General features: G+C 39.6%; 1 pseudogene across 1 annotated transcript in view; it reads right to left on the bottom strand.

Annotated features, from left to right (window-relative positions):
- Positions 1 to 6315: 6315 nt before the first annotated feature.
- The window catches only part of LOC307055630 (centrosomal protein of 78 kDa-like), a 324466-nt pseudogene continuing 316451 nt past the window's right edge, over positions 6316 to 14330 (bottom strand). The window contains exons 12-16 of the transcript in view: positions 10888 to 10965; positions 9269 to 9435; positions 7857 to 8028; positions 7487 to 7534; positions 6316 to 6948 (exon numbers count right to left, since the gene is read on the bottom strand). The product of the transcript in view is annotated as a centrosomal protein of 78 kDa-like (transcript). The remainder of the gene's footprint in view (positions 6949 to 7486; positions 7535 to 7856; positions 8029 to 9268; positions 9436 to 10887; positions 10966 to 14330) is intronic.

A 14330-nucleotide genomic window follows, 5' to 3' on the forward strand; every position in this document is an offset into this window, starting at 1 on the left:
ACGCGTTTGCTTTTAAATAATCCTTCCTAAAATGTTCAGCTTTCAGTCTAATATGATTGAAACCCAGCTTGAGTGTGTCTTATAATACACTGGACTGGAAAGACTATGGGCATTGAATTATTCAAAACATGGCAGGCAAAGGAGTGATATGTGGGGAGGATGTGATCATAGAAATGAGTGAGACTTGATATGTCTTGTTATCTCATTTGATTTACCTGTTAGAACTCTTCCAAATATTAGAGGAAAGAAATCAATATCAATTTTCACCTGTCACGTTCCACACTTCAATGATTAATGAATGTCAAATTTGACCACAGTTTTCTGTACCACCTGCTCTGAAATAATATTTCTGGGCCTTTATTAAAAAGGTAAAATTTTCATTGAATTTCCAAATATGATTCTGCAGTGGCTAATTCAGCTTGTTTTATTAGTAAGCAAGTTCTGATGAGTAATACTAATTTAATAAGCCTGCATGTGAGGTTAAAGTGTAAACTATTCCTGCCGAAGGTGATGAGATATGACTGTGATGTGGTGGTAGGGCACTCACCTTCCTGAACGAACCCTGCGAGCACACAGGTCTTCGGAGAAACCAGTACTGCATATAGTAGCAAATCTGAAATCATTTTGCATGTCTCCTGTAGCAGTGGAATGCACACACATACAAACATGATCATGGGTGAAAAAACACACATGCGCACCTTAGAGGCTTACATTAATTTCTGAATATAGTTCTCCGGAAAGAAAAAGCTTTACTGATGATTTGTATTTTTATAGTTTATTGTTTTATCCATACTAAAACACTTCATGAAATCACTTCCTGTTTTGATGTCCATGGAATCCTTTCAATTTTGAGATGCTAAATATAAATCGAAATAATGATTATAGTCCTTGGCCATGAAAGGCTAAGTTACAGAGAACCCGGTGACTGGAGGTCAGAGCTGCCACGGAATTATTCTCTGCTCCAGAGACCATCAGAATATCACTGTGTACCCACTTAAGGATAGAATGCTGCTATTGAGAAACGAGCTCTCTTTTATTTCTACTAAAAGGAGAGAACAGTAGGGGACCTTGGCTGCGCGAGTGTATGAGACTTTCTCTGTTTTGGACAATAAGCCAAAAACAATACATGAAATAGCCTCACGCCTTTTGTCTTTTGTACCCAGCTCCTTCCTGTATTGCTCCTGATCAATTACACTTAAATCAACAAGAGTTGCTTGAACATTTTGACAGATATGTTCCCCATACCCTGAAGCATTTTTAAAGGGTTACTGAGATAAAGCTATTTCAAAAATACTCCCTCCAAATTTTTTCAGGGTGGCATCAATGAAAGTAACTTCTTAGAGGAAAAAAACTTGAGTTCCTGGCCTACCACTCTAAGGCCAGGCAAGCATAAACCTTCATAGCAAAACCTAAGTTTGCTCCCAGTTGAGAATTTGGTTTCCACGGTCTTATATAAAAAGTATATGGAGACTTTAATTCCCTATAAGCCCTTTACAAAGAGTGAATACAGTTCATCATTCATAAGAGATGATGAAAGTTACAATTTTGTTGAATAGGTGGAATATATATTACATATAATGTACATATTTATTTTTAATATATATAATATATATATAAAGTTACTATGCAGAGTCCTAAAACGTGGATTTTTCTTACTTACCAAGAATGAACAGTAACTTGATCTCTAAACAATAAAGCACCTGGTCATAACAGAATCATAACAAAATTTGATATCAGAATGAATTCACTGTTCAGGTGTAGAGGGAATAGCTTCAGTTTTCCTCTTTCGTGCACCCTATTATTGCATCCTGGACAGAGGGGATTTTCTTGATTTTAATCTAAAGGAGAAATGGTCACTTTTGTTGAGATGGAAATTGACCACCTCAGTAGGCAGAGGCACTGTTTTTATTTGGCTGAATTCATGTTTCTAGTGATAATTCAAGGTGTAATAGGGTTTTCTCAGCCACTCCAAAATCTGAAAATGATAAGCATCTCACCAGAGTTTCAGGATGGCCCATTACCTATTCTGTGGAAAGGATATTCAAAATACCATGCTTCATCAATGTCTTCTTTGACTTATTAATGAATGGACAACTACTGAGTTAAGACAGTGTCTTATCCTTGCTTCAAAAAAATAAAAACAGAAAACCCCCACAAACACAAAAAAACTGTTAACAATGAAAACTTATTATGCCAGGCCTTAGTATGGCCTGACTTGGAAATTTAGTTTCAGAGGCTTCTGTGAATATACCAAGGAACGAGGACCTAGGTGTATCTTATTCCCACAGGCCGCCAATAAATATTTGCTTAACGGACAAAAAATTAATATATAGTATAGGAGAGGACCTGACAGATGCTTAACATTATTGAGTGATCGCAATGCCCAAACTCATCTGTGATCAAACACTATGAAAGTATCCTCCTAAGGATAAACTTATTACAAATAAGAAGTGAAAATTCAATTATGCAGATACTTTCAGTGTCAGCTCTGATATGCAAAAAGCATGGAAGTTGTCACTGTATCTTGTCCTTACAAGATAATGCTATACAAAATGAAAATCAGTGACTTTTCTCAGACGTGATTAATAAAACATGTAACTATGAAAGAATTTTCAAACGGTAATTATGTATGTGTATATATGTGTCTCTGAAAAATCTGTGTCAAAGAAAACTGAGGCTATCAGTATAAAATTCTTTAACTTCTATCTCTTCTTACCTTTATTTCCTCCCAAACTTACCGGTATCCATCCAGCTCGAAGGATACAAGTGATTTTTATATACTGTGCAAGGTTTTTTTTCTTATTCATATGTCCATGTTTCCCCAGTTCTCTAAATTATTATCTACATCTTCAGGATCTCCTTTATTGGTTCCTTCATTTCAACATATAAAATATGTCCTTCTCATTCTAAAAAATTCTTTTTTGCTAATTATTTTCTCTTTTCATCCAAACTCCTTGAGAGTAGCCTATTCCCACTGTCCTCACTAGCCCCGCCTGGCCCCGACAGGAAGCCCTACACCCTCAGTTTATTGCCATCTGGCTTTTTGTCCACCACTTCACTGAACTGCTCTAAGGTCACTGGGGACCTAACTGCCCAAATCCAATGGACACTCACATTCTCTGAAGGATGACCCTGTCATCTACTTCCTCCTTCTTGAAACTCTATCACCTCTCTCCTTCCCAGAATTTTTCCTCTGCTTATTACTTAAACGTTGTCAGTACTCACAATTCTCTGAAATCTCATCCATTTTCATGATTTTAATGACTGCTGATATGTGCTGATGACATTCAAATTTTTATCTTTCCATGTCTTCACGTGCATGTCCAGTTATCTACCAGTTTGTCTTCTGAATTCTACAGGTGCTTTAAAATTCTACATGTCCAGAACTAAAGTCTTTTCCCCACTTCAGTTCTTTATCCCCTATTTCCAAACTCAATGATACCACCACCCAACCTTAGTCACACAGATGGGGGTTCAGCCTCCGCCTCCTACTTCTTCCTTACTTCCTAAGGTCAAGTCTTGCTGGTAATCTCCTAAATACAATTAGAACTTATTTCCTCCCTTCATCTATACCTTATTTCAGACCCCTTTCTTCTTGCTATTACCTGGTCTAGAAGTTACGAAATTGCTGTTTGGTGGAACCAGTTGTTAGACATTCTATTAGAAAAGGACTCTAGGGTCAAATAGCTTTGAGGATGGCTGTGTACCATACGCCTGCTGTGACGATCCAGAATGAACATTAGCCTACAGCAGCCCCACGAAGCTGTACAGTAAATAAACCTGGTTAACTTTACTTAAGCCAGGTTCTCCCTTCTGCCGGCCTATAAACCTTTCAGTAGGGACAGGAGAGGAGGTGGCAGCGTGAAAATCCCACTTGAAAATATAAAGCACTGTTCCTCGGAAGAGTGGGGCATAATTATCTCCAGGCTTCTTCAGATTCCTCATCCATACTGACGTCAGTGGTCTAAAATGCCACCTGAACTTTTCCTTTCCATTCTTAGCTATTTTCTGAGGAAACCAGCTCCACGCACATGGATGGTTAAGACCTGCTCTCCTCCTCCTCGCTGCCTCCTTTAGGGGCACTTGCTGCTGCCTGGGGACACTGCACTGATCCTCCAGAGCCTGTGCCTGTGGCTCTGTGACACACCCCTCGCACACTCACGGCTCTGGACTTCCGCTATCCACTCTGCCTTGAGTATCCTTGCCTTTCACCGGCTGACTCACCAGTTTCTCACGAGTCCTTTAAGACTTAGCTTAGGGACTGCCTCTTTTGATGACTTTTCTTTGCCTCACGGCTCCCCCTCTTCTTCCACAAACACTGACTAAACGCCCTGAATATGCCCGTCACAGCATGTCACGTGCAGGATGAGACATCTGCTGTGCGTCTTCCCCTCTCACTCCACTGCTAAAGGGCCAACACTACATCTTGCTCGTTGTTTCACTCCTCTAACACTCAACCCATGACTAAGGAACTAACTAGTACTGTAGTAGGCCTCTTAGTAACAATCAGGCAGGACCTTCTACAAGAAATCTGACACTCCAGCTTTTCTCTGATCTCACCTTTCACTCTGATTGAACTAAAGACTTATCTGTACATGTTTTACCAGGGAGACATCATTTAATCCAGAGATGTGTCATCACATACTCTTACATACTCTGCCATTTAAAAATTCTGCTCACGATGGGGGAAGGAGACAGGTGTGCTTTCTGACAGCCCCACTGTTTTCGCACTTCTAGTGGTCACTGGCTTCTCTCTCAGTGCCTTCCTTAAACCCTTCTTCTCTTAACAAGGAAACAGGATAACAAAGTAATTAAGAGCCTGGTTACAGCCTATGTGTGAACAGAAACATAACCAAGGACATAGAGAATAGACTGGCGGTTGCCAAGGAGGAGGGGGTGGGAGAGGGTTGGATTGGGAGTTTGGGATTAGCAGATGCAAACTGGTGTATATACAGGATGGATAAACAAAAAGGTCCTACATGGGACTTCCCTGGTGGCGCAGTGGTTAAGAATACGCCTGCCAATGCAGGGGACATGGGTTCAAGCCCTGGTCCGGGAAGATCCCACATGCCAGAGAGCAACTAAGCCGGATGTCACAACTACTGAAGTCCACGCACCTAGAGCCCGTGCTCTGCAACAAGAGAAGCCACCACAATGAGAAGCATGTGCACCTCAACTAGAGGAAGCCGGCGTGCAGCAACAAAGGCCAAACACAGCCAAAAATACATACATACATACATACATACATACATACATTTATTTTAAGAAAGTGCATGTATTTAAAAAAACCCCAAAAAGGTCCTACTGTAGAGCACAGGGAACTATATTCTATATCCTGTGATAAACCGTAATGGAAAAGAATATGAAAAAGAATGTACATAAATGTGTAACTGAGTCACTTTCCTGTACAGCAGTAATTAACACAACACTGTAATTCAAGTGTATGTCAATAAAAAATAAAATTTTAAAAAATTGCCAGAAAAATAGTCACGTAAGGGGAACTTCCCTGGTGGTCCAGTGGTTAAGACTTTGCCTTCCAATGGAGGGGGTGAGGGTTCAATCCCTGGTCGGGGAGCTAAGATCCCACATGCCTTGAGGCCAAAAAACCAAAATATAAAACAGAAGCAATACTGTAACAAATGCAATAAACACTTTAAAAATGGTTGACATCAGAAAAAATCTTTAAAGAAAAAATTCACATAAATCAGAAACAAATGAAAGATAATAAAGTCCATACATTAAAAAAAAGAAAAAGAGCATGGGTTCGGGTCACACTGCAACTTCCCACTTACTTATAGCTGTGCAATTCTGGGCAACTCACATAATGTCTCCTCAGACTGTTCATCTATAAAATGGGGATGGTAAGAGTTCCCTACCTCAGAGCGTTGCTGTAATCCATAAACACGGTTAAGTGCCTTGGTAAATGTTTGAGGCTCTCTGGTTATTATGAATTAAAATATGTCAATGGCTTCTGGCCGTGTGATTCATATAATAGTTTGATGTTTAACCAAATGGTAAAACTATTCCATTTATTATTCCCATCTCTTTTTAACCCTTAGCCTGCTTTGTTGTTTATGTTTTCTCCCACCACACAGTGCTAGTTCCAGGAGAGTAAAGGCTTTATTTTGTTCACTGCTGAAAGCAACAGCACCCAGAAAAGTACTGTACATATGAAGCCCTCAGTATACACTAGCTGAATGAATGGTGCAAAGTGTTACAAGGAAAAGTACACCCAAAACTTTCATTATAATAAAAAAGTATAGATAAAAAAATCTTTCTCTAATGGCTTCCAGTCAAGTAACTGAAAACACCATATGCTATAATAAAAACATAAGTAATTTATTAAAATTTGAAGGCAAAAACATAATTTTAAAAGATTTAGACCTATGTTAGGCATGATAGAGTATGGATGCTTTCTTGAAATTCACAATCAGATCCAAGAGTATCATTTTCAGACTGTTCTAGTAGACTGAGTTTACTTTTAGTTGTCTTTGATGAAACAGTCACTATTCTACTCTCTTTCTTAACAGAAATGTGTTTTTTCGAAGACTCACTTTTAATTGGTTTATTAACCAAAGAATTATTTTGCCCAATTCCTTTGCTTTTCTGCTTTACAGGTGAGTCAGAGCAGGAATGCAGGTCCTTCCCAGGTTGTTTCTTAGCAGAGTAGTTTTTGGTCTATTCACCTGCTTTGCTCATTTTCTCTGAAGAAGACCTGCTATTTCTAGATAATTCCTCTTCTTTTCTTTGACTTCCAGTTCCAGAAATGACGTCTGCTGAAGGAGAACATGTTCTAGCAATGAAATCTTCAAAAGACTCCTGCCGCTGCTCTGTGACTGGGACCCCCAGGTTGTCTTTGGAAGTTTCTAAGGCCTCCTGAGTAGACGCTGGGACAAGGAAGGAGTCGAGAGGCAAAGGAATCCTAGCATCACCTGTAATTTTCGGAAAGTGGAGGGGAAGACAAAAGACAAGACAAAAATTCAGTGATGAACAAAGCCAACCATTAAAAAGTAGAGTTCAAAACTTCAATGTTACTCTGTAATCTTATTATTAACACAGTCAATTGATTAATCAGAAGATTTCAGAGCCAGTTTTTTTTGTAATTATATCTTGCCAAGTGATTCTCAGCTTAACCTAGCTATATCCAAGGCTATGTCCGCTACGTTTTCAGACTTTGGTGATTGGGGTAGTTATTACCCATTTCCTTTCCCTCACTAAAAATAAAACCCTATTCTGTAAGATAATTAATTTCTTTTCTATCCTCCAGGCACATGTAAACCGTATATAGTTTGTGACCAGACTGTGTTCTCAAGCTGTCAGTTCCCAAGACCACTCTGAGATTGGCTGATGGGGGCTCCAAGTAAGGCTAGAGGAAAAGCTGACAGGTTTTCCCCTCCCATTCCCATAACCAGGTGATTCACTCTAATATGTTACCTATTAGCTATGTCTGGATTACTTATTTTAAAAATTATATCAGTATGTGTACCTTCATTAGTGTTCCTTCATTGTAAGCTGACTGCATACAAATAGAAACCTAGATAAAATATGAACAGAATAGACATTTATACAATTTAAAATCTGGAATATTTTCTCTAATGTCTTCTTTCTTCATTAAGGATAGTTTGCTTTAACTCATAAATTTTCTAAAGAACTTCCAGTCTCCTTATTTACAAAAGTACAGTATCATGAAATCGGCACACATTTACTAATCTCAGATTTGGAAAGGACTCCAGAGTCTTCTAGCTCCCGAGCATGTGAACTATTAGAGACTGATCATTATTGTTTTCTCCCTGACTTGGTCATTTCCTTTTTGCTAATCACTCTTAGAATCATTAAGTGCTGTTCTGTCCATTTACTTGGCTATTTTGCATTTGTTATGGGGCACCCTGTTTTGATTCTGATTTTCCTTCTTCAAGTGCCTTCTTTTCTTCTTTAGGTGGACTACTAACAGTAGAATTCATCTGGGGACGACCTAGTAAATGAAAATCTGACTGATCTATACCAGCCATTGTGGCCAACTGCCCAAGCCTAGACGAGAGGAGGAAAGGAGAAAAGACAAAGGTTATTATAATCACAGAAGAGCAGTTTAGATTTCCCCAGACATACAATCATGAAATACTACTAAAATCTTTTTTCTTTTTTTTTTTTTTTGGGGGTACGCGGGCCTCTCACTCCTGTGGCCTCTCCCGTTGCGGAGCACAGGCTCTGGATGCGCAGGCTCAGCGGCCATGGCTCACGGGCCCAGCCGCTCCGCGCCATGCGGGATCCTCCCAGACCAGGGCACGAACCCGTAGCCCCTGCATCGGCAGGCGGACTCTCAACCACCCCGCCACCAGGGAAGCCCTACTTCTAAAATCTTAAAAGCCAACATCCTACTCCAGACTACGAGCCTCTCTCTCCCCCAAATCCTCAGCCCTTTCCAGATTCATCCTCTAGGAGACATCCCACTGTCTCACTAGCAGCTTCAATATGTACCATGAACCCTGTCCACTGCCTGTCAAACCTCCATTCCCACACTTCTTTTATTTTCTTGACCTTTTTTTTTTTTTATTAGTTTCTGCTTTATAACAAAGTGAATCAGTCATACATATACATCTGTTCCCACATCCCTTCCCTCATGCATCTCCCTCCCTCCCACCCTCCCCATCCCACCCCTCCAGGCGGTCACAAATCACCGAGCTGATCTCCCTGTCCCACACTTCTTTACCATCTTTCCTCCAGTTTCCAAGAATGTGTTTGTTCCTTCCTTCCCAACACCAACACCAATTCATTCACTGACAAAACACCACTCCATCAACTATCAATCTCCACTTCCCTCTTTCAGCAAAATTGCTCCCGGTTGAGAACCACTGACCTATATCTCCCCTGCAGATTAATAATCATTTTTATGTCTAAGGCAAAGATAACTTTAATTCAAACTTATCAAACAAGCAAAAGAAGTGAAAGATAGGAAAATTCTTATGCATTCCCGAATATTTTCAATGAAAACTGCCTTTAATTTAGTCTTTACAAAACAACTATACCTACTAATTACTCTGTCTACAGGTTACTCTTTTATAATGGGCTCCCCACTCTACCAAAGCAGGCTTCCCTATTTGCATTTCTTAAAAAATTTAATTCCTCATTTTAAAACGTCAACGATATTACCTATAATTACACTAAATTTGGCTAAATATGGCCATGTAAGTGATGAATATTGCTCCAGTTCCTCAGCAAACTACCATTAGAGTCGCAAAGAGAAGAATGCCATGAAGAGAAATGAACTAACCCAGCATCTTTAAGGAGAACCAGGAAAGCATGGAACTTCTGAAAAGAATTCTCAGTGCTGCCCAAAACACCTTCATCATCCAGGATCATGCTTGTCAATGAGTGGGCATGAAGGGCTTCAGACAAAGAGAAAGTTGTGTTTCTTAACTGGGCATTTTCATGTTCCAGCTATACAAGAAGACTGAAAACGTCTGACATGATTTTTTCTCATTGTCATCAAAAGTAGTCTTGCCTTGGGCTTCCCTGGTGGCGCAGTGGTTGCGAGTCTGCCTGCCGATGCAGGGGACACGGGTTCGTGCCCCAGTCCGGGAAGATCCCACATGCTGCGTAGCGGCTGGGCCCGTGAGCCATGGCTGCTGAGCCTGTGCGTCCGGAGCCTGTGCTCCGCAACGGGAGAGGCCACAACAGTGAGAGGCTCACATACCGCACAAAAAACCCAAAAAAACAAAAAACAAAAAGTAGTCTTGCCTAGTTTCAAGGAACAAAACTAAAACACTCAAAATGTAATTAATTTATAATTAGTGTAACCCTCCGCCAGTAAAGACAGAGACCATATCACATAATAACCAAAACCCACAGGCACCCAACAAAGTTTCCTATATAACACTTAGGTGGTATATAAATAAACCAAAGTTACCGTTTTATTAATGATCTTTCACAAAAGATCACATTTCTAACTGGTTCAATTCATAATGGAGCCTCATTCCACATTAGAAAATGACCTGCTTTAAGTTTCCCTTAAATTAGAAAGTGAATTATAGAATCTGATTTGAACAAAACATATTACAACTCTGCTGAATGTTAAGAATTAACTTTAGTGAGTAAAATATCTAATGCTTACGTTTAAAAGTCCTAAATCATACCCAACCCAATTTATTAAATGTACGATCACCAATATTTTCTTTGGCTTCTTGAACATATTCAGCCCCGTGCACTCTTCCCCTTCCGCTCGTCATCTACACACTTAAAACCCCCTGTAAGCTCAACTCTCGTATTTCTCAGAAAGGCCGTTAATGTTCATGATGCCCCTTTTGCCTTACATGAGCAGGTGCTCAACATTTATTGAATGAGTGTCTGCCAATCCAATGGATGCACTTTCAAAAATTCCTCCCTACACTCATCCTGTGATAAATTATATTTAGATAGAACTTTTTAGATTATGCCCTGCTTTCATGCACATTACCTAATGTAATTCTCATAGTATATATTTTTATCTTTCATTGCATTCTTAGAAGTTTTCCAATACCTTAAATTTATTTAAATGATTCACTTTCCTAATTCATTGCCAGGAGAGTCTCATCATGTCTTTTATGTTACTCTATATACAATACATGCACAGAAAGTGCCTTCTTGAATCAAAGAATCATGAACAGGAAATAAGCTAATGTCATATAAAAGCACACACACACATACACAAAACCAGATTTTCACATCTTTAAAAACATGCTTTCTGGAATATAGATCATATCATCACTAAATACCAGTAAATGCAAAATTCCATATGATACAACCAATTTGCAACATATTACAGTTTTAAAGCTTACAAAATATGTGTATATGGCTTAAAATCAAATCAAAATAAAACCAAAACACTCTCAAAAGCAGATGAAACGTGTTTACCTCACTGACTCGTCTATCAGCCTTCAGTCTTATTACTCTTTCCTCCTTTAACTGCTTTAGGCACTCCTCCAGGGTTTCCTAAACAAACAGAGTCAATATTATAAGTAATTCATAGTATAATATCCAAAAGCCTTTCCAGCTATTGGTCTCATCAGGACTTAGGGGCAGAGCCAGAAGTGAACTCAGATTTTAGTCTGCTACTGGTCATAGCATACCATGCCAGTGAAATGAATGATCAAAATCTATCAAATTTGCAAAGATTTATTTAAATTCCACTCTTTACAACATAAATTTGTGGCAGCCCACCATAAAAGGCATATGCACATAACATAGTAAGTCAGAAATAAGAAGTTACGACCAAGAAAGAAAAATTCTATTTTTATTTGTGGGTCTCTTTATAGCAGGAAGTCCTATTAACGAACCTGCTTAGCATACCTGAATTGCATAATTGCAGATTCAAAAGCATGTTTTAAAAAAGTAATCACTTTTAAAGCAATTTACAGTCAAGCACTGTTCCTGGAGTTCCCTGGGTATTAAATAATTGAATCATCAAAACCCTAAGAGGGGGCTTCCCTACTGGCACAGTGGTTAAGAATCCGCCTGCCAGTGCAGGGGACACGGGTTCGAGCCCTAGTCCAGGAAGAACCCACATGCCACAGAGCAACTAAGCCTGTGCGTCACGACTACTGAGCCTACGCTCTAGAACCCACGTGCCACAACTACTGAAGCCTGCGCGCCTAGAGCCTGTGCTCCGCAATAAGAGAAGCCACCGCACTGCAACGAAGAGTAGCCCCCCGCTCGACGCAACTGGAGAAAGCTGGTGAGCAGCAATGAAGACCCAATGCAGCCAAAAATAAAATTATAAAACAAAATCCCTACGAGGAAAGAACGATCACTAACTCCATGTTATTTTACAGATGAGGGAAACAGAGGCAGAGAAGTAGAGTAAGTAGAGCAGCACAGCCAAGGTCACACCACTAAGTAGCAGAGCCACACTGTGGACTCAGGAAGCTGGCTGCCATTCCTGCTCACGGAGGTGGTAGTCTTCCCTTCACCAAGGTCACTGAAATAAAATGAACACTGATAAACTATCTCAGGAGTTTTAGGAACTAAGACGCTTCGGTCCTTGAAGTGGGGACACTGCTTGCAATAGGCAGAATTCTGACAGAGCCCCCAAGACTACCACTTACTGAAGTACACAAACCTTCCACTTATCCAATCAAACTCTAAATGTAGGTGCTGTAGTGAAGGGATTTTGCACATGGAATTAAGGTTCAAAATCAGTTGATCTTTTAAGATAGGGAGATTATTTTAGGTGGATGTGGCCTACTCAGGCACCCCATGAAAAGGACCTGAACTCTTCCTGAATTGAAGTACAAAAGGGACAAGAGGGAGACTCTCCATTGCTGGCTCTGAAGAAGTCCAATGCTGCGGCAGGGAAGGCAAGCGAGAGGCCTCTAGGAGCTGCAACTCTCCCCCGACTGACAGCCAGCAAGGAAATGGGGACCTCTGTCCTGCAACTGCAGAATCTGAATTATGCCAACAAGCCGCAAGAAGCCTGTAGGCATTCTTTCCCAGAGCCTCTGGACGCTAACACAGCCAGACTGACATCTTGATTTCAGCTCTGTGGCCCACACAAACTATGGTGAACATCCAACGTTTGGGGCTCAATATCTTACACTTAAATTTCACGTGCTTTAACACTCTCAGGAGGGAACCCACATGTGCCCGTGTGTATCTGAGCAGGAAGCCCAGTCACGCTGTGCCTGGAATTCTGACCTACAGAACTCTGAGCTAGTCAAATAGGTATTGTTTTCAGTCAGTAAGAGTGTAGTAAAAGAATTAATACTCTACTCAACCTCCAGGTTCGTGAACAAAATAAATGATTGTTATTGCTTTAGGCCACTGTTTTGGGGTGGTTTCTTATGCAGTGATAAACAGTCGTAATACCTATACTTATGAAAACAGTAAGGTATATTTATACATGTTAACTGCTTTGAACAATCACTTAAAGAATGAGGAACTCTATTACCTGCCATCATTGGGAGAGGAGCTGGTATCACTTTCTGGACAGTAGCTTTTGGTACCTAACAACGATCCTACATCAGGAGTTTACCCTAAGGAAATCAAAGATGTGGGCAAAGATTTATCTACCAACATGATGTCATAAGATTGTTGATAACCAAACCCTAGAAGAAAGCTAAGAGCCTCCGAATTGGGACTGGTGTAAATAAAAACAGCTCATCGTCTGAAGGAATGCGCTATGAAGCCACTAAGAATGACAAGAGGTCTCAACCAGAGTTAATGAATGGGCTTCAGGAGTGCTACATTCAAAATGTATCTGTGCGTTTTTCCTGGGAGATGATGCATAAGCTTAATCAAATTCTCTGATGTAGAAGAGTAGTTAGTGACATGGCAAAATATTTCGGATACTTTTTTAAGACAAAAGAGCAGATAAGGTGTGTGTACATGCAGAGGTGGCTTTTATTTCCTTCAAGAAGTTCATTGTTTTCAAACATTTGCTCAATGAACATATATTTTTATATTCAGAACATATTTAAAAAATTGAGAGTCTAAGAACTTCAAATTCTTTAATGTTTCATTACTAAAGCCAGTCAAGTTTTCAATGGGGAAAAAGGGAAAAAAATTGCAGAATTCCTCTACTTTTAATATAATGGTTTAATCAATCTTCTAAAACTGATTTCAAAGAAATTCTAAACAAATAAACAAAAAAACAAAAAACCCTCAGCACGGTCAGAGGAAAGTAGACTAAAATTCCTGACTGGTTCTAAATAGCACATCAAAGTGCAATTACATGCAACAGTTTCTCCCTCTAATGGAGGGAGTTAGAACACAGTGTTCAATTTTTGTGAAAAAGTGTACCCTCCTCCTACAAAGTATTCAGAATTCATGTCCCTTACATGGAAATATGGAACCAAAAAAGTTAGAAAGTAAACTTGCTTGATATTCTATTACTTAAGTAAGACTAATGATAAGGCTTTGGAATAATTTTCCTTCCTGCCATCTGCTCTCCCTTCCTCCCTTCTGTACACCGGCTAGGGTGATTTTTCTGGGACAAAGCTCCCATCATATTGGATATCAAATTTTATGTTCAACTTTTCTCCATTTAACATTGAAATCAATCATTTCTCATATAATCAGGGGATTCATAACCTTGATTTTTTTGTGTGGGCTACAAAATATTCCACTGAGTGGGTTTACTGGTTAACCATTTTACACATTTAAATTCTTTCCAACTTTTCAATATTATCAGACAAAATAACCGTTTTTATGCATGAAGGCTTTTTTCCATATTGAGAATAACATTCTTACAATAAATCCATAAAAATGAGTTTGAGATCAAAGCAAATGAACATTTTTAAGGCTCTGAGGTACCTATCTCCAGACTTCTTTCCAAAAGATTTCTGAGATTTTACACTGCC

Source organism: Hyperoodon ampullatus, assembly GCF_949752795.1.
Source record: "Hyperoodon ampullatus genome assembly, chromosome: 7".
Classification (NCBI taxonomy): domain Eukaryota; kingdom Metazoa; phylum Chordata; class Mammalia; order Artiodactyla; family Ziphiidae; genus Hyperoodon; species Hyperoodon ampullatus.